The 11,032-nt window shown below is 42.2% G+C and overlaps 1 non-coding gene across 1 annotated transcript; it reads right to left on the bottom strand.

The window, feature by feature from the left end:
• Window positions 1-8,665: 8,665 nt before the first annotated feature.
• On the bottom strand, window positions 8,666-8,769 carry LOC121445159. Its single transcript, XR_005973887.1, has one exon. It is a non-coding gene; the product is annotated as a U6 spliceosomal RNA (small nuclear RNA).
• Window positions 8,770-11,032: the final 2,263 nt, after the last annotated feature.

Genomic DNA, 11,032 nt, shown 5'->3' with positions numbered 1-11,032 from the left:
TAAATATATAGTTTATAGGGGGCTGGAGAGATGGCTCAGTGGTTAAGAGCATAGCCTGTTCTTCCAAAGGTCCTGAGTTCAATTCCCAGCAACCACATGGTGGCTCACAACCATCTGTAAAGAGGTCTGGTGCCCTCTTCTGGCCTGCAGGCATGCACACAGACAGAATATTGTATGCATAAAATTGTATGTATAAATAAATTTTAAAAAAATATAGTTTATAAACACAATGTATACACACACATATATGCATTATATATATTTACACGTCATTGTGCCCCGCCCCGCCATATGAGTGACATATTTTATTTTAAAGAAATACAGAGTTAGCTGAGTGGTGGCGCACGCCTTTAATCCCAGCATTTAGAAGGCAGGAGGATCTCAGTGAGTTCGAGGACAACCTGGTGTACAGCGTGAGTTCCACGACATTCAGGGCTCCACAGAAAAACCCTGTCTCAAAAAATCAAAAAAAAAGAAAACTTCAGAGCTGACTGGACTGCTGCTGGCATCTGAATTTAAAAAGGCCAGGACTTGGCTGTTTGTTTTGTCCCAAGTCCGAGCAAACAAGACTGTGCATATAAATGCAGTCCAAGACTTCAAAAGGGCCTGGTGTGGTGGTGCACACCTTTAATCCCAGCACTCAAAACCACAAACTGAGGCTGGCAAATCAATGTGTCCCGGGTCCACTTGGTCTATATAGTGAATTCCAGAATAGCCAGGGTTATGTGGAGAGAACTGTCTCAAAACACCTAAAAAATAAAATTGGTATTTACTGCCTTTAAACTTTACTCTCTTTCAAACCTTGCCTTGAAGAGAAAACACCAGAACAACACCAAGGCTTTTTTTTTCTTTCAATATTTTATTTAGACAGGTGTTGTGGCACAGATCTTTAATCCCAGCATTTGGGAATATCGAGTTTCAAGAATATATAAAGAGACACTGTCTCAAAAAAAAAAACTTTTATTTAGGAGATGGCTTAAGAATTAAGAGCATATTTTCTTGCAGAGGACTTAAAAAAACTTTATTTTACGCGTCTGAATTTTGCTATCCTGGAACTCACTCTGTGGACCAGGCTGGCCTCAAACTCACAGAGATCCACCCGCCTCTGCCTCCTGAATGGCTGGGATTAAATGTGTGTGCCACCACTGCCTGGCTTCTCCCTGCATTAAAAAAAAAATTATGTGTACATGTGCGATTCTATGTTGGGATATATGCATCTTTAAGAACAGGCACCTTTTGCCGGGCGGTGGTGGCGCACGCCTTTAATCCCAGCACTCGGGAGGCAGAGGCAGGCGGATCTCTGTGAGTTCGAGACCAGCCTGGTCTACAGAGCTAGTTCCAGGACAGGCTCCAAAGCCACAGAGAAACCCTGTCTCGAAAAACCAAAAAAAAAAAAAAAACAAAACAAAAAAAAAACCAGGCACCTTTGGAGTGAGAAGAGGGCATCAGATCCCCTGGAACTGGAGTTTCAGGATATGAAGCCTCTGTGTGGGTGCTGGGAATTGAACTCAGGTCCTCTGCAGCAGTAGTCTCACTCTTAATTGCTGGACTAGCTCAGCAGCGTCTTCTCTCTATCCTGGATGTGGATGTGATGCGATGGGACCAGCTGTCTCCAGCGCCTATTGCTGTAACTTCCCTGAAGTAATAGACTATAACCTGGAATGATGTACAAACTTTACGTCCTCAGCAAGGGGAATGAAACCAAACAGCCATGGAGGGAAATACCCAACATCCACTTATGGCTTCACATCTATACACTTGGACATGAGCACACAATGCAACATACATAAAGAATATACATTTTCAAAAGTACACATATACCACTAACCAAAATTGGCCATACACTAGGACTTGAGAAAATTTCAAATGAATTTTAAATCTATAGAGTATGTTGTTTGATCATAGTGAAATTAAGCTAGACATTAGTAATAAATTCATAGGAAATTCCTTCATGTTTTAAAATTTCAGAATAAATTTCTAAATAATTGGTGAGTCAGAGAAGAGATTACAGTGAATATTAAACAATGAAACTGAGCCGGGCAGTGGTGGCGCACGCCTTTAATCCCAGCACTCAGGAGGCAGAGGCAGGCGGATCTCTGGAAGTTCGAGGCCAGCCTGGTCTACAAGAGCTAGTTCCAGGACAGGAACCAAAAGCTACGGAGAAACCCTGTCTCGAAAAATCCAAAAAAAAAAAAAACACAAAAAAACAATGAAACTGGCTGCAACATGTCAAATTTTGTGTTTGAAGCTAAAATGGTATACAGAGTAAAATTTTGAGTTTTAAGAAAATATTATAGGGCTGGAGAGATGGCTCAGAGGTTAAGAGCATTGCCTGTTCTTCCAAAGGTCCTGAGTTCAATTCCCAGCAACCACATGGTGGCTCACAACCATCTGTAATGGGTCTGGTGCCCTCTTCAGGCCTGCAGGCATACACACAGACAGAATATTGTATACATAATAAATAAATAAATAAATATTTTAAAAAAGAAAATATTATAGCTGGGTCATGTTGACACAAGCCATTAATCCTAGCACTTCGGAGGCAGAGACAGGCAGATCTCTGAGTTGGAGGCCAACCTGGTCTACGGAATGAGTTCCAGGACAGCCAGGCATATACATGTAGAACTCTAGGATAACTCTGAAGCCATTTCTGACAACTCTGAGGCCATTTCTGAGGCCCTCCCTGTCGTAGTGCTTTCCCCCCTCCCCTGGGAACCAAGGACCTAGCAACTACACATGCACGTACTGGAATATTGGAGATTTTCCATCTCTCTGTGTCCTTGTGAGTGTTCTCTGGATAGAACTCAGTTATTGGAATAGGGGCAAGATAACCCTCAGGTGTTGACTCAGTTCCTGATGTTTTGACTTGGTCCCTGCGAAGGGGTCGAAGTAACCCTCAAATGTTTCCTCTTTACCTCACCTGAGGTAAACAGTCTGGCAACAGTCCAGCCCTGGCTCAGACCAGTCATTGCTAGTAGCCCTTTGAATCAGCCAATCCTAATAGTTGGAAAAACAACCCCCAGACTCCCCCCTTGTTTCTGTGGCTTTATACTTTTTTTTAAATATTTATTTATTTATTATGTATACAATATTCTGTCTGTGTGTATGTCTGCAGGCCAGAAGAGGGCACCAGACCTCATTTCAGATGGTTGTGAGCTACCATGTGGTTGCTGGGAATTGAACTCAGGACCTTTGGAAGACCAGGCAATGCTCTTAACCACTGAGCCATCTCTCCAGCCCTGTGGCTTTATACTTTAAAAGTAGCCTGTACCAGCTATTTGGGGTCTTTTGGTTTCCCTGAATACTAAAAGACCCTGTCACGACAGAATTAATTAAACCCTCTTGCTTCTACATCAACTGTGGTGTGAGAGTGGTCTCTTGGGGCTTCTCCTTCAGGGTCCAACATATAGAGAAACCCTGTCTTGAAGAGAAACAAAAGAAAAGAAAAAGAAAATGTTACGCAAACCAGGTAGTGATGGCACACACCTTTAACCCCAGCACTTGGGAGGCAGAGGAAGGCAGATCTCTTGAGTTTGAGGCCAGACTGATCTACAGAGTGAGTTCTAGGACAGCCAGAGCTACACGGTTTTAATTTTTTTTTGGGGGGGGGGTTTCGAGACAGGGTTTCTCTGTAACTTTGGAGCCTGTCCTGGAACTAGCTCTTACAGAACAGGCTGGCCTCAAACTCACAGAGATCCGCCTGCCTCTGCCTCCCAATTGTGGTTGTTGTTTTTCTTTCTGAGATTGTTTCCTTCTGTAATAGCTCTGACTGTCCTGGAATTTATTCTGTAGATCAGGCTGTCCTCGAACTCAGAGATCTGCCTACCTCTGCCTCCTAAATGCTGGAATTAAACGGTTAAAGGTGTATTCCACCACTGCCTGCCTCAGAGGTGGCTTTTTTTTGTTTTGTTTTTTGTTTTTCGAAACAGGGTTTCTCTGTGTAATGGCTTTGGCTGTCCCGGAACTTGCTTTGTAGACCAGTCTGGCCCTAAACTCTAAACTCTCAAAGATCTGCCTGCATCTGCCTCTCAAATGCTGAGATTAAAGTCGTGTGCCACCACTGCCTGACTGCCAGAGCTGGCTTTTTAATAAACTTGTTTCCTTCTACCAGTTCCTGTTGCTTTCCCTACCAATTTAGTTCTTCCCTAAAATAGCAAGCATTACAGACTTCAGATTCCAGTCACGGTTCGTGGTAATTTGTTAAAATGTCAGCAAGAAACTCTAACATTAATTTTGTTAAGTTTCAATACTGAATGACATCATTTGAATATTCTTTGTGAAGAAATGCAGCCATTTTTACTTAGTATGGTGGCTATTTCTTTTTTTGGTTTTTCGAGACAGGGTTTCTCTGTGGTTTTGGAGCCTGTCCTGGAATTAGCTCTTGTAGACCAGGCTGGTCTTGAACAAGACTGGGTCTGAGCTTGAGACAGGTGGGATGAACAATCGTATGTTGGGAGGAGACCCCACAGAGCTGAGATCTCTTTTGTGCTTTTTACAGCAGAGCTAACCAAGAGCATAAATGAGGACTTTGGGATTACTTGCAATTCCAAAGTTAACAATACAACAGCTGCAGATACATTCTTCTTACATAGTTGCAAACAAAGCCTTAGTCTTTTCAAAGCCTGCCTGTTCAGAAGTCAGTGCTCACCAGTAAACTCCCCTCAGTCTGTAGTATAGCGATTATTAATGGATCTGTTTTTCTGGACATGTAGAGCACACCTAATTCTAGCACTTGAGAAGTGGAGGAAGGCAGGATGATTTCTACAAGTTTGAAAATAGCTTATCTCTATCATGAATCTGAAGTCAACTAAAGGCTATCTAATGAGAACATGTTCCAAAATACAAACAAGTAGCCAGGAGTGGTAACAGGTCACTTAAATCCCAGTCAGTACTCAGGAGGAAGAGGCAGGTAGATCTCTGCATATGCATTCAACTACATTGTAAATTCCAGGCCAGCCAGGTCTACAAAGTGAGAGTCTGTCTCAAAATGGAACAAAACAAAATGAAAGCAAAAAACCCCTGTTGAATAAACAATCTTTTAGATTTACAAAACATCATATAGTAATTGTGCAAATAGGCTTTATTGGAACATTTCCGTATATGTTTTAATGTACTTTGAGCATATCCATCTACCTCATTTTCTTTCTTGTCTCCTCTTCCCTTTACCCCTCTCCCTTTCCACTGAATCTGTCTTACATTATTTTAAAACGTTTTATGTTTTTTTTAAAAAGATTTATTTATTTTATATACAGTGTTCTGTCTGCATGTACCATAGCACCAGATTTCATTACAAATGGTTGTGAGCCACCACGTGGTTGCTGGGATTTGAACTCAGGAAGAACAATCAGTGCTCTTTACCTCTGAGCCATCTCCCCAACCCTCAAGAAATTTTAAATTAAAGCCGAGCGATGGTGGCGCATGCCTTTAATCCCAGCACTCGGGAGGCAGAGGCAGGCGGATCTCTGTGAGTTCGAGACCAGCCTGGTCTACAGAGCTAGTTCCAGGACAGGCTCCAAAGCCACAGAGAAACCCTGTCTCAAAAAACCAAAAAAAAAAAAAAAAGAAATTTTAAATTACATTTATTTATAAGTGTGCAGGCATGCACGGAGCATGGCCTATGTTATGCTGGAGCAAACATGCAGGAGTCAATTTTCTTTTCTACCCTGCCAGTACTACGGATCAAACTTAAGTTGTTACACTTGCAAGTCCTGCTGAATTATCCAGCTGGCCCCTGAACCTGTATTTTGCATGGGTTACATAGTGAGACTGTGTTGCTCTCTACTTGCTCCATATTCTCTGGCCCTGGTGAGAGGCTGGTGCAGTCTCAGTAATCTGTCGCCACTGATTTGCCTATCTGAGCATGTCATATAATTGAATCATGTTTGGGAGTTGCCTTCTTTCACTCTGCATAGTGAGTCAAACTTCATCCATATTGTGGCATGTATAAGCACTTCATTTTTTATAACGCCAATAATGTTCCATCATATTAAGGTTTTTTTTTTTTTTTGTTTTTTGAGACAGGGTTTCTCTGTGGTTTTGGAGCCTGTCCTGGAACTAGCTCTGTAGACCAGGCTGGTCTCGAACTCACAGAGATCCGCCTGCCTCTGCCTCCCGAGTGCTGGGATTAAAGGCATGTGCCACCACCGCCCAGCCTTAAGGTTTTTCTTTTTAAAGTACATTTTATTTGTGTATATGTGGAGTTCAGAAGACAACTGAAGACACTTTTCTTTTGGGCCTCCAGCTCATGATAAGGGACACAGAGACTTATTATTAATTATGAAAGCTTGGCTTGCCGGGCGGTGGTGGTGCTTAACTTTAATTCCAGCACTTGGGAAGCAGAGGCCGGTGGATCTCTGTGAGTTCAAGGCCAGCCTGGTCTACAAGAGCTAGTTCTGGGACAGGCCCAAAGCTACAGAGAAACTCTGTCTTGAAAAAAAAAAAGAGGGGGGGCTTGTTTTTAACTAGCTCTTAAAACTCAGTTTAATATTTTTTAAACTACATTCTGCCACATGCTTGTTACCTCATCTCCATTTGCCTTTGGGCCTGGCCAAAGACTCTGCCTTTCCTCTCCACAAGACCTGTCTGACCTCTTCCTGCCTAGCTAATGGCCATTGATTTTTTTATTGAAACAAAAACAGTGACATCTTCACTTTGGAAGAGCAGGTAAAGGAATGTTCCTGTTGTCTGCAGATAACTTGAGGAAATTGTTTTTCTCCTTTTACCACGTCCGCCCTAGAGATCAAACTTACATCCTCTGAGTTGGTAACAAGCATCTTTACCCAATAAGCTATCTTACTGAACATGTATATATATATTATTTTATATATATATTATTTTATGTGTGTGTCTTGTCTGCATGTGTGTGTTCACTCTGTGTGTATAATGCTTGTAGAGGCCAGAAGACAGTGGATCCTTTGGGACTGGAGTTACATGGTTGTTATCTCCCATGTAGGTGCTGGCGATCAACCCTGGGTCCACTGGAAGAGCAGCCAGTGCTCTTAACCACCGAGCCATCTCTCCATCTAAGATTTGTTTTTTTTTCAATATTTATTTATTTATTATGTATACAATATTCTGTGTGTATGCCTGAAGGCCAGAAGAGGGCACCGGACCTCATTACAGATGGTTGTAAGCCACCATGTAGTCGCTGGGAATTGAACTCAGGACCTTTGTTTTTTTTTTTTAATATTTATTATTTATTATGTATACAATATTCTTTCTGTGTGTATGCTTGCAGGCCAGAAGAGGACACTGGACCTCATTACAGATGGTTGTGACTCACCATGTGGTTGCTGGGAATTGAACTCAGGACCTTTGGAAGAGCAGGCAATGCTCTTAACCTCCGAGCCATCTCTCCAGCCCCCAAGATTTGTTTTTTTATTTTTTTTTAAATATTTATTTATTTATTATGTATACAATGTTCTGTGTGTATGCCTGCAGGCCAGAAGAAGGCACCAGACCTCATTACAGATGGTTGTGAGCCACCATGTGGTTGCTGGGAATTGAACTCAGGACCTTTGGAAGAGCAGGCAATGCTCTTAACCGCTGAGCCATCTCTCCAGCCCAAGATTTGTTTTTTTAAATCACACATTTATTGCTTGACAATCAGCTATTATGAATAACGTTGTGTGAACCTTTGTGCACTTGGTTTTGCGTGGCTGTATGTTTGCATCTTGAGTATGTGGGAGAAGAATTGCTAGGTCATATGATTACGTTTTACAGTTTAAGGTGATTTCTACCACCTGTGTATGTGTGTTTCAATTTCTGCACAGGCTTGGCACTACTGGTTATTATCTTTCATACAGTTAGACATTTCAGTGGGTGTAAAGTGGTATCTCTTTGTAATTTTCTTTAAAATTTTTTTTGCGTTGTTTGAGATCAAACCTAGACCTGGGCACATGCTTCAGTCCGTGTTGTTATTGCTGGTTTTCCCCCAGACAACTTCTCCTTATACAGCATAGGCTGGTACTAATACAGGCTAAGCCATGCTCACTGAGCTGCTTGTCCTTTTGACAGTGATGGCAGGTGATGTTGAGCATCTTTTCATAGCCATTTGTGCATTTTCTTCTTTTTTTTTTTTAAAAAAAAGATTTATTTATTTATTATGTATACAGTATTGTGTCTGCCTGCAGGCTAGAAGAGGGCACCAGATCTCATTACAGATGGTTGTGAGCCACCATGCGATTGCTGGGAACTGAACTCAGGACCTTTGGAAGAGCAGGCAGTGCTTTTATCCACTGAGCCATCTCTCCAGCCCTCCATTTGTGCATTTTCATGGAGAAAATATCTACGCCCACAGGACAGTATTTATTTTCATTTATTTATTTATTTGGCTTTTCGGGGTAGGGTTTCTCTTTGTAGTTTTGGAGCCTGACCTATAACTTGCTCTGTAGACCACGGTGGCCTCAAAATTGAGTGCTGGGATTAAAAGCATGTGCCACCACTGCCTGGCTCAGGACAGTTTCCAAAAAGAAAATCAGAGTCTGCTTTATTGTCATCATTAACAGACCAGACACTGTTTCTTAGGGCTAGGGATGCTGGTAAAACACCCACCATTAAAGCAAGTCAAAGACAAAGCTCTCTGAAGTGGACAAGTCAGGGTGACCTGTCACTCGATGTTCTTGATGGAGGCCTACAGCGAGGGGATGGCCTCAGCATAATATATAATAATATGTACTGCTTCACGGATTTTCATGTCAGCCTTGCACAGGGGCTATGGTAATCTTGGCTGTATCTTTCCAATATGTGCTGCTAAGTGTCTGCCCTATTGGCCATTTTTAAATTGGGTTGTCTTTTTATTGCTGAGTTGTAATAGATTTCTCTATATATTTTGATTTTAGGTCTTTGGCAAATATATTATTTTCAAATATTTCATTCTTTTTGCTATCTTTTGAACAACTAAAGTTAAACTTTTGATGAACTCCGGATTTTCAATTTTCCTTTAGTTATTTCTGTTTTTGGTGTCATATCTGAAAATCTATCATTGATCTAATCCAAGCTGGGTGGGGTTGTGTAAACTTGAAATTCTAGTACTTGGGAGGCCGACACTGCGAGAGCTGAGTTCCAGGACAGCCTGGGCCAAATAAAAACACCCTGCCTCCAAAAGCAAAATCAACAAATATAAAAAGATTTGTTTATATTCTCTCTTAAGAGCTTTACTTTTAGGTCTTTGTGCTGGATAGTTTTATGTCAACTTTACAGGAGCTAAAGTTATCAGAGAGGAGGGGCCATCAATTAAGAAAATGCCTCCAGTTTGGCAATGGTGGTGCATGCCTTTAATCTCATCACTCGGGAGGCAGAGGCAAGAGGATCTCTGTGATCCTCTTGAGGCCAGCCTGGCCTACAGAGCAAGTTCCAGAACAGTCAGGACTACACAGTGAAACCCTGCCTCGAAAAAAAAATCAAAAACAAAAACAAAAACAAAAAAAAAAAAAAAGAAAATGCCTCCATAAGATCAGGTTGCAGACAAGCTTATAGGACATTTTCTGAATTAGTGATTGATATAGAAGAACCCAGTCCATTGTGGGTGGGGCCACCCCTGGGATGAGCAAGCCTTGGAGAGCTAGCCAGTAAGCAACACCTCTCCATGGCCTCAGCATCACTTCCTGCCTCAAGGTTCCTCCCTGTCTGAGTTCCTGTGCTGACTTCCTTCACTGATGGACTGACTACAATGTGGAAGTGTACACCAAATAAACCCTTTACTCCCCAGCTTGATTTTTTGGTCATAGCATTTCATTGCAGCAATAGAAATCCTAACTAAGACAGTCTTATATATACACACATTTGAGACATTTTAATTTTGCATTTGCAGTGAGATAGGGATTCCAAATTCCTTCTTTTGCATCTGAATGTTCAGTAGTCTCATTACTAATTATACTATAAATTTTTAAATGTTTAATGTGTATGGGTGTTTTTGTCTGCGTGTATGTCTATGCCATATGTGCAGGCCTGGCTTGGTGCTGACCGAAGGCATTGGATTCTCTGGGATTGGAATTACAGGTAGTTGTGAATGAGTATGTGGGTGTTGGGACTCAAACCAGAGTTCTCTGGAAGAACAACCAAGTGCTCTTTGATCGCTGGGACATCTCTAATCACCTCATTACTAACTATAGAAAAGATCCTTTTGGCCGGGCGGTGGTGGCGCACGCCTTTAATCCCAGCACTCGGGAGGCAGAGGCAGGCGGATCTCTGTGAGTTCGAGACCAGCCTGGTCTACAAGAGCTAGTTCCAGGACAGGCTCCAAAACCACAGAGAAACCCTGTCTCGAAAAACCAAAAAAAAAAAAAAAAAAGAAAAGATCCTTTTACTACTGTCTTGTAGTGTGAAGGATTATTGATTTATCTTAGAACTTTCAATTTTATTCCCTTTACTTATATATATTCTTTTTGTTTTGGAGACAGGGTTTTGCTGTAGCTATCAAGCCTGTCCTGGAACTAGCTCTTGTAGACCTGGCTGGCCTCGAACTCGCAAGGATCCACCAGCCTCTGCCTCCCGAGTGCTGGGATTATTTTTAATCCTCAATGAATGCTGTGCAAGAAGGTTATAGTAGTAGTCAGAGAATTTAAAGTCTTCCTGTGACGAAAGGCAACTAATTAATGGGTTGAGGGTAGCTCCTTCTGCCTACAACTTAAAAACTTTCAACAACATTTTAGTTATCTATAGCCCTCAAAACTGTGTCCTAGAGCTGGGGGCAGAGGCAGGAGGATCTTGTGGATTCCAGGCCAGCCTGGTGTACATAGTTGACTTCTAGAACAGCCAGGGCTGCGTAGTTAGATAGACGCTGTCTCAAAACACAAAACAGAACAAAAAGTGTGTCCCAAGGGGTCGTCTTTTCGTTGTGGTTTTTAAATCGAAGTCATGAGTGCGCCGGCAGCAAGCAAGAGGAGGTAGTAAAAGTTTTATCCCGGGAACTCACTGTACTCAGGGGCGTACGGAAGAGGAGACAAAGACCGATCTAGGCTCGGCCCTCAGGCGCGCAAGGTGTCCGAGAGGGTGGAGTCTAGGGCGTCAGTTTGACCCGGACAGTCAGCCT

This window comes from Microtus oregoni, unplaced genomic scaffold (assembly GCF_018167655.1).
Source record: "Microtus oregoni isolate MIOR12 unplaced genomic scaffold, Mior012 000160F_ref0000428, whole genome shotgun sequence".
Classification (NCBI taxonomy): Eukaryota; Metazoa; Chordata; class Mammalia; order Rodentia; family Cricetidae; genus Microtus; species Microtus oregoni.
This window is presented reverse-complemented; position numbering and strand designations above follow the sequence as displayed.